Here is an 18113-nt window from a genome sequence, read left to right on the forward strand (position 1 = left end):
GGATTCTCTGACCTGAGAGATTTTTATTTTTGAAATAACGATATGCTTTTCTGTAAGTGCCATATGGTATGTTAATACTGAAACTCTTTGTCAGTTAAATTTGTAAAGATAAACTATGAGTGTCCAAAATAGGTATAAAAGCAATCCAACGAAAAGTACTGGGGGAAAAGTTTCTCAAACATGTGCTAAAGGATCTAAGAACAAATCAGCCTCCCATGAGTCACTTATAGACCAAACTCTAAATGCTTCAGTGAGTGAAGACTATGAAAAGTGCCAAAGCCAGAGTCACTTGTAGCAGGCACACGAAGAATTACAAGTGGTTACGTGTGTGTATAACCCACTACAGTAGCTAGTCTCCAAGATGGTCTCTCACTTCTTGTGTTGTTCCATCATGAATGTGGGATGGCCTTGTGTAAATAAAGACTATGGGGGAAATGATGCTATGTGGGGTTCAGGACAAGGTTATAAGAAGACTTATAGCTTCCTTCTGGGTCTCTTGGCACACTCCCTCTAAATCCCCAAGCCATTGTGCAAGTACAACTTACCCTGAGATTCCTAGGCTGTACAAATGCCTAAGCTCATCATAGAGTAGCCATGCAGATATATAGATAGCCAGCCAGCCCACAGCCATTCAGGCTGTCCCAGCTAGAACGTGGGAGCCATGAAAATTTGCCTCTACTAGACCTCTTATTGCAAAGACGGTAATTGACTGACAGCTCCAGCTGCTTTGCTCTGAAAACTCCATCACCTGGTTTGACCAAGGCCATGCTTCCCACAGGCTGCTTCCAGCCAAAACTGAGCATGGCAAGGATAGTAAGGCAGGCCTGTTGCTGGGAGATGGAAGATTTCTCTGAGATGTTAACTGTCTCAAGGACTTCCTGTAAGCATGGCTAAAACTTTCTTGGAACCCTACTAAGTCTAAGACTAATCTACCTTCTTTCCTTTCTACCTTGCTTTTTCCCTTCCTCCCTGACCCCCTACCTTCAACCTCACCTTCTCTCCTCCTTCCTCCCTTTCTACCTTTCCTCCCTCCCTCCCTCTTTCTTAGGGTCAGATCAATATCACACTGATGACTCTCTCAGCATAATGTGCTGAGGCCATGCTGAGCCTGATCAGGGAGTAATGAGACTATACACCAAAACAGTTATAAGAATTAGCATGTGCCATTAGAGGCCAGAGAGATAGCACTGGGGTTGGATTTTGAGGAGTTTGACTAAGAGGGCCAGAATCTAAGACCAGATAGGTAAGAATTCATTGACTTTGAGGCCCTTTTTGGGGCTATGTGATTTTATATTCTGGCAAGGACATAGTATGGCAGGGCATAGGGTTGCTGTTACAGTGGCCCTCAGAAGTCTGAAAAAGCTGTGGCCTACATTTAATAAAATGAAAATGTCTGAGTTGCCCTGACTGATAGTACAAATAGGAATAAAGAGGAGGAGGGTAGTAAACGTGTAAGAATGGATATATTGTGAGCCCAGAAGACATATCCTAGAGTTAGCCTGGTGCCCCAAGAGTATACACGCTTCACCAAAGCCATTAGTAGCAATGAGCTAGTGAGAGAGGCAAAAGCATCTCTAGCTATTTTAGTGGCGGTCTCTGTTATAGGTGAGAGCTTATAGGAGAGACAGTCACAGAGAAGAACTTTTTAATATCTATAGAAATGACGAGACCTCGAAGTAACAGTGGCTAGGCAGAGGCTGTTAACCACCGAAGCCAGGAATGGTCAGTCTAGGTACCCACTACTACATTTCATCGAATTTGTCCTTATACAATACAACACTGTCTTGATTGTTACAGCTTTTACTGTGTCTTAAAATCAGGTAGTGTTAGGTACTCCAATTCTGTTATTCATTGTGAAACATCGTTTCAGCTTTTCTAGGCCTTTTGGCTTTCCACATGAATTTTACAATCATTATGAATTTTTAATTTAATTAGTCAATTTATTTTTTGCTTTTTAGGGCTGTACTGGTGGCACATGGGAGTTCCCAAGCTAGGGTTTGAATAGGAGTTGCAACTGACGGCCTATATATACCACAGCCACAGCAGCACCAGATCTGAGCCGTCTCTGCAACCTACACCACAGCTCACGCAACACCAGATCCCACTGAATGAGGCCTCATGGATAATAGTCAGATTTGTTTCCGCTGCACCACAATGGGACCTCCCTGAAATTCTTAAAGCCGTATTGCTTGGATTTCTAATGGGATCTCATTAAACTATATATCAATTTTTGAGAATGGACATCGTAATTTTGCATCTTCTAATATATGAACAGGGTGTATCTTTCCATTTATTGAAACTTCTTTATCTCATGTTTTTAGTGTATAGGTTGTGTACCTTTTTTTTTTTGGATTCCTAGATATTTCAATTTTTATTCCATTATAAATGTTATTTTAAAATTTTATCTTGCAAATGATTTTGGCTAATTTTCAGAATTAAAATTTATTTTTTGTATAATGACCTCATGTTTTAAACCTTGCTAAATATATTACTCCTAGTAGAATTTGTAGTCCCATTGGTGATTATGTACATAATCATGTTATCTTTACTTCATTCTTTCCAAGCTTTTTTATTTTATGCCCTACAGCACTAGCTTGAACTTTCAGCTTAATGTTATATTGAAGAAATGAGAGCAGACATCCTTATTTCTTTCCTGATTTTAGTATCAAATAGTTTCAGTGTTTCATCAGATGAAGGAAATTCCATTTCTGTTTTTAGATCGTTAAGAAGCCTTATCATTAACAGGTGCTTCTGTTCTGCATCTGTTGATATGGTCATAATTTTTTAAATTTATTCTGAATCATTCTGGTTGATTAATGTAGTGAACCATTCTGGTTGACTATTTTGAATATTAATCCAACCTTGCCATTCTAGATTAAACCACATTTGGTCAAAAGAGATTATCCTTTTAATATATTGCTAGATTGTGTTTGCTAATAATTTTTAAATAATTTTTCCATAATTGTTCCTTAGGGAATCTGACCTGTATTTTCTATACTTGTAATAGTTTTGTCAGGTTTTAGTAGCATGATTATGCTCCTATGCTTCTATGAGCTGAGAAGTGTTCCAACCTCTTCTATTTTGTGGAAGAGTGTCATATTTGCATTACTTCTTCCTTTAATGTGTAGTAGAATTCACTAGTGAAATCATCCAGTCCTGAAGTTTTATTGGTGGGCAGGTTTTTGGAAATAAATTTATTTAATAGAATTGGACTCTTCAGATTTTCTGTGTGGGTTTTTTTTTTTTTTTTCTCCTTTTTTGGTTCTATCTTGGTAAGTTGTATATTTCAAGAAATGTGTCCATTTCATCTAAGTTGTTGAATTTATTAACATAAGGTTGTCATATTATCCCCCATTAGCTCTTTGTAAATATAGAATCATGGCGATGTCTCCTTTTCAATTCTGGATATATTGGTAATTTGTCTTTTTTTAAACAGTATGGTCAGTTATCAGTATCACTCATTGTTCAAAGAGCCAGCTTTTGAGTTGTTGATTTTCAATATTGTTTGTCCACTTTTTCTTCTTTCTATTTTGGACTGAATTCACTCTTCTTTTTTCTTATTTCCTAAAGTAGAAGCATAGATCATTGGTTGTAAAACACTGCTTTTCTTCTAATTTAGACCTTTAAAGTTATAAAAATCCCTGAAAGTACTGCCTTTACTGTGTCCCACAAATTTTGAAATGTTATGTTTTCATTATCATTCTGTTCAAAATATTTTCTAATTTCCGTTGTGATGTTATTTGACTCATGTGTTTCTTTTAGAAGTGTGTTTAATTTCCAAATATTTGGAAAACTTTGCAGATATCTTTATTTTCATTTCTAGTTTGATTCTGCTTGGTAAGAAAACACACATAGTAAGAAATACTCTGTATTTCAAATCCTTTGAAATTTATTAAGATTTATTTTATGGCCTAGGATATGGTGCAGCTTGGTCAGTGTTCTACGTGCACTTAAAAAGAATGTTAGGTTTGTAGTTTTAAAAACATCAAACTGATAAAACTGGCTGAGAGTATTGTTTCAGCCTTCTATAATCTTACATTATTTTCTATATGTTCTATCAGTTATCAAGAAGGGCATATTAAAATATCCAGTTATGGCTGTGAATTTGTCTATTTGTCTTTTAGTTCTCTTGGTTTTTATTTAGGCATTTTGAAGCTCTGTCACTAAATTCATAACTATTTAGTTTATTATATCTTCTTGATAAACTATTTTATTATTATGAAATTTCCCACTAGCGTTTTTTCATTTCAGCCTGAAGGGCTCCCTTTAGCATTTGTTGTAGGGCAGGTTCTGCTAGTGACAAACTTTCAGCTTTTGCTTATCTGGGAATGTCTTATAATTTCTCCATCATCTTTGAAGAATAATTTTGTCAGAAGTTAAATTTTTCACTGACAATTTTCTTTTCTCAGCGGTTTGAATATCTCATCCTACTGCCTTTTGGCCTCTATGTACCCAGAAATGATATTAGCTACTTATCTTACTTTAGGATCCCTTGTATATGATGAGTTGCTTGTTTCTTGTATTTTTAAAATGCCTTCATCAGCCTTGATAGTTTGATCATAATGTGTTTAGGTGTGGATTTCTTAAAAGTTTTTCCTACTTGGATTTCTTGAATGTATAAATTAATATTTTTCATCAAATTTGTGAGATTTTTAGCCATTATTTCTTCTGGTATTCTTTCTGCTCTTTCTCTGTCTTCTCTCCTTTTGGAACTCCCATTGTGTGTGTGCTGGCACGCATGGAGGAGTCCTACAGTCCTCTGTTAAATTTTCTTTCTAGTTTTTCCTTTGTGTTCTTCAAACTGCATAATTTCAACTGATTCTTCATGTTTTCCTATTCCTTCTTCTGTCTATTCAAATCTGCTTTTGTGCTCCCCCAGTGAAATTTTCATTTCAGTTATTATGCTTTTTGACTTCAAAATTTCTACTTGGCTTGTGTTTGTAACTTATATCTACTGTTATTTTCCATTTGGTGAGACATCATTTTAGTATTTTCCTTCAGTTCTTTAGACATAGTTTTCTTTAATTCATTGAATATACTTGTAATAGCTAGTTTAAAGTCTTCAAGTAGAAAACCAATATAGGGCTTTCCTGGATACAGTTTGTACTGATTTTTTTTCCTGTGTACATGGCATAATTTATTTCTTTGCATGTGTACCATTTTTGTTGTTGAAAGCTTAATATTGTAATATATCTAGTAATTGTAATATTATAATGCGAAACTCAGGAAATCAGATTTTTCTTTCCTCTCCAGGACTGTTGTTGCTGCTTATTGTAATTGTTGTTTATTTATCAGATTTTCTGACCTAATTCTGTGCAGTCTATTCTGTGTTATGTGTAGCCCCTGCAGTCTCTGTTACTTTGATGTTTAGCTAATGATTGGACAGAGATTTCCTTAAATGCCTGGTGCTAAAAAAAAACTATTCTAGTCTGTGCTGAAGGACTCTTTAAGTGTCTGTGTGTTGAGGTGCAGCTTTATCTCTTAGCCAGGAAGTTTAGAATTCTGCAATAGCCTTCACTTCCTGTTTTTGTAGAACTTCAATGTCAGCAGGAGGTGAGATCTTATAGCCTTTTCCAGGGTTTTCTGAGCATGTGCTCAGTTCTTTGTTTGTCCAGATTCCCAGGGATATGCCAGAACTATTCATAGCCCTCAAATATCTCATTCCCTAGCCCGTCCTCTCTAGTTTTATGGTTACTCTATTGTCTTAACTGTTATTTATTAGCTCAGACAATGCAACTAAGATATTAGCCTATGAATGTTGTTGACAAATGCCCTCCCAGGAAGCAGCCTTAGCACTACACCAGTTCCAAGTTAGGTGCAATATAGACAAGCATTTTGTCAGGACATGTCAGAACAAATAATTAGAATTCTTTGTGAATGAAGTACTTTCTGCTTCCTCTAGTACCAGGAATGTGAGCTATTATTTTCAGAGCTACTGCTGGATTAGAAAATGGGGGATGGGAATAGGGTAACTTAAAATGACACAAAGTTCATGATTCTTTCAGAGAATCAGCATTTTTCTTTGGTGAATCCTTTAATTGCTGCAAGTATTTGGTTCATTTCCAGAGTTCAAGAACAATACTTCATTTTGACAGTTTCAGCTTTTTTTTAATTGATTTTCTGGAGGGGCAAAATTTGGAGTTTATTACTTTATCATTTTGGCTTATGTCATTCCCACTCTTTTTTAATCTGTTTAAGTCTTTATATTTGGAGTGTGTTTCTTGTAAACAGCTTAAAGTTGGATCCTTCTATTTTTTAAAAATCCAGCCCAACAGTCTCTGCTGTTTAATTAGAGGATTTAGTCCACATACTGTTAATGTAATTTTTGGCATGGTTGATCTTTTTGTATTGGTAATTGTTTCCTTTAGTCAAATTCATTCTTTATTCTTCTGTTGTATCTCTTCTGCCTTCTTTTTGATGGATCAAATCAGTCTTAGTATTGTACTAAATTTCATCTGTTGACCGCTCTTATTTTTAGTGATTTGATAAAAATGCAATATGCATGTTTAACCAATAGCAGACTACCTTCAAATGATGTTATGCCACTTCTCACACACAGATACACATATGTATGTAAATAAAATAACTATTTACTGTCTCTTTTCTTTGTTCACTTATCATGTATTTACTATAAATTCCATAATACACTCTTATTTTTGCTTCAGTGAATAGTCTTTTATGGATTAAAATATTTATAAAATAAATATAATTGTAAAAGTTTTTAAAACTACTTACCTTCACATTTTTCTTTTCTGGTTCTCATTATTTCTTTTTGAAGATCTGGGCTTTCCATTTAGTGCCATTTCTTTTCAGCCAATGAAAATTCTTTTGGCATATCCAGTAGTAAAATTCTGCAATAGAATAATTTTTTTCATTTTTTATGTATCCACATATGTCTTTATTTTGCCTTCATTTATGAAGCTTTTTTTAATGGATTATAGAATTCCAATCTAACAGTTTTTCCTTCTTTAAGCATGTTTTCTAAAATTATAGCTAAGATATCTTTGCCTAATCCAAGGTCACGAAGATTTTCTCTTATGTTTTCTTATGAAATATTTATAGTTTTAACTCTTATATTTATGCGAATGATCCATCTTGAATTAATTTTGTGTATTATTTGGTTGTGCTCTAAAGTTAATTTTTACGTAAATGTATATTTAATTTTCCAGCACCTTTTTTAGAAGACTATTTAATTTCCTCCTTTTTTAAGATTTAAAATTTTATTTTCAGATACTGTTGGTAGTATAAAGAAATGTGGTGAATTTTTATATACTGACTTTGTATCTTGTGGTGCTAAGTTCATTTACAAGTTCTAATACTTATTTTGTAAATTTCTTAGAATTTTCTATATAAACAATTAATACATATGCAGTTAAAGACTGTTTTACTTCTTTTTCCACAATCAATGTTTTTCATTTACTTATTTTTTTCTTATTGCACTGGCTAGGACATTGAATCTTTCACATAAAGTTTAATATTAGCTCTAGTGTTTCTTTGTAATTGACATTTATGAGATTAAGTTTCTTTTTATTCCGTTTTTTTAAAAATGGGTATTAAATTTTACCAAATGCTTTTTATGAATCTAATTTAAATAATCATTTTTCTTTTTATATTAATTTTTTAAAAATTCATTTTTTATTTTTTAAAGTTTTATTTAGTATAGTTGAGTTACAATGTGGTGATAATTTCAGCTGTAGAATTAAGTGATTCCATTATACATGTACACACATCCATTCTCTTTTGGATTCTTTTCCCACATAGATTATCACAGACTATTTGATAGAGTTTTCTGTGCTATACAGCAAGTCCCTGTTGGCCAATCATTCCATATATCTCAGTGTGCATGTGCCAATTGCAAACCCCCAGCCCATTCCTCTCCCACCCATCTGTATCCATAAGTTTGTTTGTAACAAACTCTGAGTCTGTTTTTGTCCTGCAAATAAGTTCATTTGCATCTTTTTTTTTTAGATTCCACATGTAAGTGATATCATATGTTTGTCTTTCACTGTGTGACTAACTTTACTAAGTATGATAATCTCCAGATCCATCCATATTGCTGCAAATGGCATTATTCCATTCTTTTTTATGGGTGAGTAATATTCCATTTATCTCTGTGGAAGATATGGTATGTATACACACATACACACAATGAATTTTCTTTTTAATCAGTATAGTACTTTATTTTTTAGTGTTATACCTAACTTGCATTCTGGTGATAAACCCCATTTGGTCATAAGAGATGGTCCCTTTTATGTGTTGTTGGATTCAAATTGCTAAATTTTTTGGTCTTTTTATTTTAGGGTTGCACCCATGGCATATGGAGGTTCCCAGGCGAGGGGTCGAATTGGAGCTGTAGCTGCCAGCCTACGCTACAGCTTTACAGCAATGTGGGATCCGAGTTGCATCTGTAACTTACCAGAGCTCATGGCAATGCTGGATCCTTAACTTGCTGACTGAGGCCAGGGATCATACCTGCATCCTCATGGATGCTAGTCAGATTCATTTCCACTGAGCCATGATGGGAACTCCCAAATTGCTAATTTTTAAAAGGATGCTTGTGTCTTTGTTTTGGGTTTTTTTGTTCTGGTTTGGTTTTTTTGCTTTATAGTGTGATTTTGATATTATGGCAATACTGCTTTCATAAAATGAGCAAGTGTCCCTCATCTTCTATTTTTGCTTAGATTTTCTAGAATTGTCATTATTTCTTTCTTAAATATTTGGTATAAATCAATAATGAATGCATCTAGGCTTGGATTTTTCTTTGGGACAGTTTTTTAACTGAGAATTTGATTATTTGCATAGGGACAGTCATGATATCTCTTTCAGTGACTTTGCTATATATATCTTTCAAGAAATCCATTTCACCTATGTAGTTTAATTTATCGGCATAAATTTGTTCAGAGCACTCCCCTTTTATCACATCAATTATTATGTTTAGAATCTGTAGAGACATCTTTGCTCTAATACCTACTACTGGTGATTTCTTTCCTTTTTTTTTTTTTTTTTTTTTTTTTTCCTGATTTGTGTGGTTAGTGGTTTCCACTATTTTTTTCCTATGATTGGGAGATTTTTTTAAAATTTGGTTTTATATCTTTTAATTGTCTCTTGCTCTCTGCATCTCTCTGCACATGTGTCTATTTTACACAGAGGCAAACAATAAATGTCTTGCTTTGTGACCTCATTTTTTCCATATAATAATGTATCATCAGTATTTTCTGTGGTTCTACATATCATTTACATTATTATATTTAATAGCTGAGTAGTATCACCCTATAGGTACCATTACCTGTATGTAAATATATATATTTAACCCACATTCTATAAATGAATGTTTTTTATATACTTTTTATTACTCAATGAATTTTATTACATTTATAGTTGTACAACAATCATCACAACCCAATTTTATACATTTCCATCCCAAACCCCCAGTGCATCCATTGGTTTCTAATTTTTTTGATACTTTTAAAGAACCATATTTTGGTCTTACTGTTTTTCTCTATTGTGTTCCTGTCTTCTATTTTATTGATTTATGCTTTTTATTATTTTTTATCTTCTGCATCTCTGGGTTTTAATTTGCTCTTCTTTTTCTAGTTTGTTAAGGTGGAAAATAAGATAATTGTTTGTGACCTCTCATCTTTTCTAAGTATTTAATAGTATGTATCTCCCTCTAAGCAGTGTTTCAAATGCATTGTAAAATTTTTGATATGCTGTGTTCTTGTTTTCATTTAATTCAAAATATTTCCTAATTATCCTTGTGATTTCTTCTTAGACTTATGGGTCACTTGGAAGTTTATTATTTATCCTTTAGATATGTGAGGAATTTCCAAATAGTTTTAGTTCTTGTTTTCCAGTTTGATTCTGCCATGCATGGAGAACATAATACATGTGATTTCAGTCCTACTAAAAGTTTATTGAGACCTATTTTATGACCCAAATTATATATATGTGTGTATGTATGTATGTGTGTGTGTGTGTGTGTGTTTTAGTTTCGCACATGCAGCACATGGAAGTTCCCAGGCTAGGGGTTGAATTAGAGCTGCACCTGCTGGCCTACACCACAGCCACAGCAATGCAGGATCCAAGCTGCATCTGTGACTGACGCCACAGCTCATGGCAACACCAGATCCTTAAACTACTAAGCAAGGCCAGGGATCAAACCCATGTCCTCAGGTATACCAGTCAGGTTCATAACCTGCTGAGCCACAACAGGAACTCCTATATAGTTAATCTTGGTAAAATTTATTTTGTACTTAAGAAGAATATGTATTCTGTTGTTGAGTGGAGTGCTCTATAAATATGAATAAAGTCAATTATTTGATAAGTTTGTGCAAGTCTTCTGTATGCCTGTTATATCAAGAGATTTTGTTGAAATTTGGAGGTATAATTGCATATTTCTTCTATTTCTTATTTAATTCTGTTAGTTTTTGTTTCATGTATCTGAAGCACTGTTATTGAGTGCATATACACTTAGGATTTTATGTCTCTGTGATAAATTGGCCTCTTTATCTGTATGAAATGTTCCTCTTTATTCCTATTACTAGTGCTTTTTCTGAAATATATTTTGGCTGATAAGAACATAGCCTACTCTAGCTTTTTTGAAATTAATGATTACATGGTATATCTTTTTCTATCAAGTTACTTTCCATCTACCTCTGTTTTTATATTTAAAGTTAGTTTTCTTGGATAGCATATAGTTTGGCTTTACTCCCCACTGCCCCCTTGAATCTAATTTCTGCCTTTTAATTGGGGGAGTATAGGCTATTTGCATTTAATGTAATTATGAATATGGTTAGGTTTAAATATACCATCTTGCTCTTTTTTAACTCCATCTCCCACCCCCTTTCCTGTCTTTTTTTTTTTTTTTTTTTTTTTGTTGTTGTTGTTGTTGTTTTTGTCTTTTTGCCATTTCTTGGGCCGCTCCCGCGGCATATGGAGGTTCCCAGGCTAGGGGTCTCATCGGAGCTGAAGCCGCTGGCCTACACCAGGGCCACAGCAACGCTGGATCCAAGCCACATCTGCAACCTACACCACAGCTCACGGCAATGCCAGATTGTTAACCCTCTGAGCAAGGGCAGGGACTGAACCCGCAACCTCATGGTTCCTAGTCGGATTCGTTAACCACTGCGCCACGACGGGAACTCCTTTTTGTTGTTGTTGTTGTTGTTGTTGTTGTTGTTGTTGTCCTGTCTACTTTTGGATTTTTTCTCTTTTTGATTTCTACTAATGCCTTACTAGCTAAATCTGATTTTCATTTTTTAGTGTTTGCTCTCAGTGTTTAAAACATACACCTACTTATTACACTTTACCTTTAGATAATAGTATACTACTTAATGTATAATAATAATTACTTTTGACAGTGTATTTTCATTTTTCTCTCTTCTTTTTTGTGCTATTATTACACATTTTACTGCTATGTATGCTATAAACTTAACAATACATCATTATTGATTTTGCTTTAAGGAGTCAATTATCTTTTAAATAAATTTAAAACTAAGAAAAAAAACTTTAAATTTATCTACTTATTTTCAATTCTGGAATTCTTCATTTATTTCTATAGATCTAAATTTCCATCTGGTATCACTTTTCCTCTGTCTGTTGATTTATATTTAATATTTCTTTCAGTGCAATTCTAGCAGCACTGTGAACTATCTTAGTTTTTTTTTTTTTCCCTTCTTATTTTGCCTTTGTTTTTAAAAGTTATTTTCACTGGGTATCGATTTCTTGGTTGGTCATGTTTTTTCAATACCTTAAAGATGTTACTACGCTGTTGTTTTCTGCCTTAAGAAACCTCTTATTATCATCTTTCCCTGTAGGTATGGGATCACTTCCTCTGGCTGTTTTTACGATTTTCTATTTATCATTGGTTTTCATCATCTTCATTATTATGTACATTTCCATAGTTTTCTTTTTTTGTATTTTTAGGGCTGAACCTGCAGCATCTGGAAGTTACCAGGCTAGGGGCTGAATCAGAGTGTAGCTGCCAGTCTAGGCTACAGCCACAGCAACACCAAATCCAAGCCTCATCTGCAACCTGTACCACAGCTCATGGCAATGCCAGCTCTTTAACCCACTGAGGACAGGGATCGAACCTGCATCCTCATGGATACTAGTTAGTTTCGTTACCACTGAGCCACAATGGGGACTCCTGTAGTTTTCTTCACATTTGCTTTCCTTGGGTGCAATGAGCTTCATGAATTGGTGAGTATATAACCTTAAGTGTGGAAATATCTGAATACTATTTCTTTAAATATTTTTTCTGGGACCCCAGATATACATGTTACTATCCTATTCAACATTGTCCAAAAATTATTTTAAGAAATGTTTTCTCTTTATGCCTTATTTAAGAGAATTTCCTTTGCTGTGCCTTCAAATTCACTGATCTTCTCTTCTGCGTTGTCCAACATAGTTCCATTGAGTTAATTTTCCATGTTAGATATTTTAGTTTTTATTATATCCTATATATCTTCCATTTCTCTCCTTATTATATATGTCTCCCCTCCACTTCTTGACTTTATGGATTATTTATAATAGCTGTCTTAATGGCCTTTCTGCTGGTTCCAAAATTAATCATTTCTAGGTCTAGTCTCTTGGTTGATTTTTCATTTTCTTATGTTTTATACTTTCCTGATAATAATTGGTCTTTTTTTTTTTTGGTCTTTTGTCCTTTCTAAGGCTACACAAATGGCATATGGAGGTTCCCAGGCTAGGGGTCAAAGCAGAGCTGTAGATGCTGGCCTAAGCCAGAGGCACAGCAACACCAGATCCGAGCTGCATCTGTGACCTACACCATAGCTCATGGCAACGCCAGATCATTAACCCACTGAGCAAGGCCAGGGATTGAACCCACAACCTCATGGTTCGTAATCAGATTCGTTTCCACTGCACCAGGATGGGAACTCCTGATTGGTGATTTTTTTATTTTTCATTGTGGGTTGTGGGGTTTTGTTATATTGTTTAATAATATCAAATCATGATCTAACTAGCAGTTAAATGACCTGGAATCAGTTAGATCTTTGTGATGTCTGCTTTTAAGCTTTGTTAAGTGCAGAGCAACTTTTATTGTAGGACTTACTTAGCACTATTCATAACGCAACATTTTTTCTGAGGATTCTACCTGATGTTCTATGTATTATGAAATTTCCCCTCCTGCTAGTAGGAACACAAGCCCTTTATCCCCTGTGAGCTCCAGAATTTTTTTTGTTTCTTCCTTTCTAGTGTTTTCCAAAGTCTGGCATAGTTTACTCTCACAAATGCATAGATCATTACTCAAAGATCTGGGAACTCTGAAAAACTCCAGAGCTGTCTCTAAGAGAAGATTCCTCCTGTTGGTACTTTGCCTTAGAATTCTATCTTGGCCTCCCTGATTTCTAATATCTGTCTTTTCAAGTCAGGGAGACGTATGGGTCTTGTCTGGATTCCCCTACCCTGCACAGTGGCTGGAAACTGCCTCCAGGCAGTCAGCTGCTGTAATGGTAGGTCTCACCTTGTTTGTTTCCTTTTTCTTAGAGTTCACAGCCCTATTTTGCCTCATATTCAATGTTTTAAAGCTACTGTAACATATATTTTGCCCAGTTTTTTAGTTTACCATTCCATCATAGCCTGAAGCAGAACTCTTACAAAGGTATAATTTTTAAGATAGAAAAAAGTAAACCAGAGTTTACTGTCTATAGAGATGAAAGCAGATTTAAATAATTATTTCAGGGTTCTGATGATAATGATTATTTTGAAATTTATCTTTAGCCAGTTTTAATAAAAGATAGTACTTATGGAGTTCCCACTGTGGCACAGTGGGTTAAGAGTCTGACTGCAGTGGCTCAGGATGCTATGGAGGTGCAGGTTCAATCCCCAACCCAGTGCAGTGGGTTAAAGGATCTGGCATTGCCACAGCTGTGGTGCAGGTCACAGCTGTGGCATGGATTCAGTCCCTGGCCTGGGAACTTCCCTATGCTACAGGTGCAGCCATTAGAAAGAAAAAAAAAAAAAGTTTCCATTGCGGCACAGTAGAAATGAATCCAACTAGGAACCATAAGGTTGCCGGTTTGATCCCTGGCCTCGCTCAGCGGGTTAAGGATTGGTGTTGCCATGAGCTGTGGTGTAGGTCACAGATGTGGCTCGGATCCTGTGTTGCTGTGGCTGTGGTGCAGGACGGCAGCTATAGCTCCGTTTTGAACCCTGGCCTGGGAACCACCATATGTCACAGGTACGGCCCTAAAAAGCAAAAAACAAATAAATAAAATAAAAATAAAAAACATAGTAGTTATCCTTTGTAACTGATGTCAAATGCCATTATAATTTTTAATAACTTAGCTAGACATGTGTGGTGTTAGGTTTAGTTATTAAGACAATCAAGACTTTTTTTTCTTTTTAGGGCCGCACCTGTGGCATATGGAAGTTTCCAGGCTAGGGATTGAATCAGAACTGCAGCTGTGGGCCTACACCACACCACAGCAATGGCAGATACGAGCCACCTCTTTGACCTACATCACAGCTCATGACAACACCAGATCCTTAAGCCACTGAGTGAAGCCAGGGATCAAACCCACATTCTCATGGATACTATTTAGGTTCATAACTGCTGAGCCATAATGGGAACTCCTCAAGACACTTTCTAAATGGAGTAAAAAGAAAAAGCACGACACAATTTCAGTACTCAGAGACAGTAATGATGGGTTTTCTATTTTCAGTCTCACACAGGGAAACAATTTAAAAAAGAAAGAAGTCACTTACTTCATTAGTAGTGGTCGCAAGTAACTTGAAGATCCAGGTCAAGTGTGAACTGCTTCTTCAGTTCAGCGGTGATACATACACAGCTTAGTGAGGCAGGACATAAGCTGAGACTGAAAATGTGGAGAAATCTCTGCTTTCCATATAATAAAATTCAACAAACATCGGCAATCACTTCACTTCTCTCTTCGGAAGAAAAAAAGAAGGCCTGTTTCAATTTCCATCATCCTCACTCTTTTTTTCTAATCTTACTATAAGAAAGTGTAAGCCTTTTCTAACACTGGAGCTGGCCCAAATGGAATAGGTCACCATTAAAAGCAGCTTCTTACATAGAGTGGCTAATTCTCCATTAATTCTCAAATTGATAAGCATATCTCTATCCTTAGAACTTACATAGGTAAATTCTGCTTCAAAACAGAAATTCACTTTTTTGGGGGGGCCACACCCATGGCATGCAGAAGTTTCTGGGCCAGCAGTTGAACCTGTGCCACAGCAGCAACCCAAGCTGCTTTAGAGACAATGACAGATCTTTAACCCACTGTGCCACAGATGAACTCCAAAAATTCACATTTTGAAATACATATATTTTTTCCCTTTTGCCCAGAAGAAAATGCTGTAAATTTTTGGTGTTGGTCAGTCAATAATTTGCTTTTATTTATATAAAAATGGGGGAGGGAGAAGCAAAATGCAGTGATAGTTATCTGCCTTAAACTTTATGGATAGAAGATAACTTATTGGGACTAGAGTAAGACCTTTCCAACCATTAGTGGTGATGGAGATTTTATATCCAGAAGTAATTCTAGCAAATCCCACATTCTGTAAATTGTCTCCATTCCCTCCAGACACACTTTGAGGCCAAATACCCATAGATATTTACTTTTAACTTGGTTTTCCATTATTTCCAACTTTTGTTGAAGAAGGACATTTTCTAATTATAGCAGAGATTTTTAAGATGGTCCAATTCAGTTCACGTCATATCACGTTGCACTGTAACAGTTTGTAAATTTATCTTTGCTTTTTCCACATTGCCTTCCAATTTTAAACCCGTGGGGCAAATGCTTCAAGTTTACCTTAATCCTCTCTTTACTGACTTTAACAGGCTATAAAATAGTTTAAGATGAACCTCAAAAGGCTTGTCAGGATTCACCTGGTCCTCAGGCTGTGGAATCCTGAGATAGCAAATGCACTTACGATGGGAAATAATTGGTGTTCACCCTTCCCCTCCAATCTAAGTTAGGAATGATAGATCCAATACTAAGAAATGGGACAATAAGAAATTCTGGGCATAGACTATCATAAGAACTTCCTGTACTGAGTTTTGTTGAGAAAGCCTTGTAGGGAAAGAAGAGGGCTTGGGCTGCCAAAGATCTGGATTCAAACCCTTGTTTGCTAGCTGAGAGAGTGTGAGCAAGATAACCTCTCTGAATCTTGGTTTCCTCATGTGTGACACAGGGACAAGAATAGTACCTACCTTAATGGATATGGGAAGGATTTAATGAGATCATGCCTGGCATGTCAATGATACTCATACTTAATGAGTTCTTACTGGTCCAGGCACTCCAGAATGGGAGCAGAATTACTTGCCCCCTCTCATTGGAAAGCAGCCCAAAAAGACAGAGCTGCCCTAAGTAGCCAAGAATGGAGGAGGGGCTGATGAGAGGTAAGGAAGCATGTCGTCATCAGTCTTTTTTGTTTAAGCTGCGCTTCCCTCTCCCCATTCTATAGGGCAGCCGGAGAGCATAGACAGTGTGCTTGCACAACTCGGTTCTGAGTCCTTGAGTTCATTTCTAAATCTTCTTAAGAAGTGCTCCACAGCAGAATCAAGCAGCCTCCAAAGGGGCAGGAGCCCTGTCCAACAGATTCAATGCAACGGTGGGCACCGGAGCCCTGGTGGCCAGACTGGCGTGCAGGGGGCGTGTCTGTGCCCTTGAAGGAGCAAACCTCTGACAGGCACAATCAGTGTGTCTTCTTAACTCTCCTTCTAAAGTTATTCAAGGGGACTGTGGTTTTGCCTTGAGCAAAACCCCCTTAACAGCCGGGAATCTAAAAACAAACAACATTATTTTATTAGGTTACCCCAGCAGATGAAAGCAGTGTTCCATTTGGACTCTTTCTGGAGTCAATTAATGCATTAGCTAAAAAAAATAAAAATAAAAACTTATGAAAAGGAGTTCTCGTTTTCCTCAGCAGCTGCTAAAGGAAAGCTTGCCACTGTGCTCCTGAGGACACGAATGTCAGGCACAGAGAGAATGAGTCCTCAACAACTGACATTCCTTGATGAGAGAAACTGCTTTTTAAAAGAAACTTTTTTAAAACTGTTACATTACAACCCTAATGTAACACTAATCTCCAAGGGTGTGGTTTTTAAAAAATCTTTATTTTTAACCATGACCAGGAAATTTAAATATTATATACTTTATATGAAAGTTCCTAACTCAAAGTAACCAATTAATTAAAATCAATTTAAATACCTGCAGTTACTTTAATAAAATACATATTTATGACTTCTAAAGTCAGTGAACAATACATAAGACTGATTTTTTTTCCATTATGGTTTTAACTACAGCAGTTAAAACTGCTACCGAAAAGGCATATAAAGTGGAAAATAATAGAGATTGCTCATTGGAAAAAATATTCTCAAAAATCCATCCATCCAAATAATAATCAAGAGTCCACTAAAAGTTCTAGGCACTAAGGAACTAGCCTCAAAGGCATGGTCCCTACCCTCATGGAGCCTAATCTGGGCTTTCACGCTGAAGACTGGCACTGTTTTAAAAGATAGACATGGCAATGCTAGAATTTCCGCTGTAGCACAAGTGAATTAAGGATCCGACTGCAGTGGCTGGGGTCGCTGGGAGGTGAGGGTTGAATCCCCTGCCTGGTGCAGTGGGTTAAGGATCCTGTGCTGCCACAGCTGTGGCTCGGGTCACAGCTTCGACCTTTGTCTGGAAACCTCCATGTGCGGCAGGTGTGGCCAAAAGAACTTAAAAATTAGAAAAAAAGAAGTGGCAATGCTTTTTGCTGCTTCAGACCTTAACATGAAACTGTGAGCCCCCTGTGATCCTCCTGACATCTAAAACAGAACTCTTTGGTGAGGCTTGGGGGTATTCCCACAAGGTAAAATAAAAGGCACAAGCCTTTTGTGGGCAGAACATTTGTGGAAAGAACATTTCACTGCTCTTACCAGGGTATGTGTCTTTTCCTTGGAAAAATCCACGAAAAATTGAAAAATCAAAAATCCTGAAAGTGTTTGATTATCTTGAACTCAAAATGGGATTTTGCTCAGTGGCAAAGTTACAAACTCATCCCCACAAGTATGGCTTCTGTGGTAAAAGGCACATGATGACTCTTAGGATTTCTCTAGAAGGTTGATAACTGGGGCCCTC

General features: G+C 36.2%; 1 long non-coding RNA gene across 1 annotated transcript in view; it reads right to left on the minus strand.

Annotated features, from left to right (window-relative positions):
* The window catches only part of LOC146400011 (uncharacterized), a 41210-nt gene extending 24440 nt beyond the window's left edge, over nucleotides 1-16770 (minus strand). Inside the window, exons 1-3 of the long non-coding RNA XR_014815853.1 lie at nucleotides 16199-16770; nucleotides 14731-14913; nucleotides 6736-6851 (exon numbers count right to left, since the gene is read on the minus strand). This is a non-coding gene — a long non-coding RNA (uncharacterized LOC146400011). The remainder of the gene's footprint in view (nucleotides 1-6735; nucleotides 6852-14730; nucleotides 14914-16198) is intronic.
* Nucleotides 16771-18113: the final 1343 nt, after the last annotated feature.

This window comes from Sus scrofa, chromosome 9 (assembly GCF_054392235.1).
Source record: "Sus scrofa isolate SSC_HxYL_T2T_F1_AM1 chromosome 9, Sscrofa_HxYL_maternal_Yorkshire_Landrace_v2.0, whole genome shotgun sequence".
Lineage (NCBI taxonomy): Eukaryota > Metazoa > Chordata > Mammalia > Artiodactyla > Suidae > Sus > Sus scrofa.